The following is a 1,075-nucleotide window of genomic DNA, read 5'->3' as shown; positions in this document are numbered from 1 at the left end:
CTGAATCAATCTTGTCATTGAGTTCCCAAGGCAATTCAATTACAGGTCAAGTGTAGGAAGCCCTGTAATTGTGGTTTAAGCAGCAGAAATGATGGGCGATCGATAGTAGCCTCGGGATGTCTGCCTTCAAAGGCCCTGAATCAGTACTGGGAAGAAAAGGCAGTAGAACTGATAGGGGAGAAGAGGCTCATGGAGTTAAAAAGGTGTCAGCTTTGGACAGACAGGGTTCTGGAAGTGGCAGTGCAACCCAGCAGTTTCTTGTCCTGACTGTGTGTTTACTGTGGGAAACCAATGAGGCAAAGGGCCCAGAAGCCCGGAGGAGGCTCTAGCACCTCATGCTCAAATCTATCTTATAGAGACCCCTTTATTTAGCAACCCTTAGACAGGATGGAGAAAATACCAAGACGAATCGTCTGCATAAGGGAAACCGTGAGCGGGAAGCCATCCTGGATCCAAATGATGGATGGCTGTGTTGCCAATTATAGAAGTCAAACAAAAGACAAGTGCCCCAAACTTATGATTGGTGAGTTCATCCCTGTCCCAGGTAGGAGCACAGGAGCCGAGACGGGACCATGATGGGGATGTACATGCACTCTCGCAGAGTTGTAAAGGTTTACAGGAATGGTTCTGGGGCCCTCCAACATGGATCAGGGGAGCACTCATGAGCATGCGGCCGTGGTACCCTAATTTCCACGAAGGTCCCAAGAGGGAGACTGCCCCTCCTTAGGCAGGCTTGGGGAATCATAGTAATCTACTTCCAAACACGCTCTCCCTGAGGCCAAGGCTTTTGACGGTGCTGGTTAATGGTCAAAATGAACTCAATGGAGGATGAATTCACCACATCAGGACTCAAAACGGAACTTGGGTCCTGCTGTAAATGGTAGCCTTCCACACACCAACTACTTTAGAACTTAAGCTCTAAGACAACCTCCAACTGACTGGAGTCGTCTGCGTGGACAGAAACTGTATTACCTAGGCCAGAGGTCAGCAAACTTTTGAATCAGAAGAGCCAGTCCTGTCCCTCACATCCATCTATCTATCATCTATCTATCAATCATCTATCTATCTATCTATC

This window comes from Echinops telfairi, unplaced genomic scaffold, assembly GCF_000313985.2.
Source record: "Echinops telfairi isolate 266 unplaced genomic scaffold, ASM31398v2 ScPeMD7_2010;HRSCAF=2546, whole genome shotgun sequence".
In the NCBI taxonomy this organism is placed as follows: Eukaryota; Metazoa; Chordata; class Mammalia; order Afrosoricida; family Tenrecidae; genus Echinops; species Echinops telfairi.
This window is presented reverse-complemented; position numbering follows the sequence as displayed.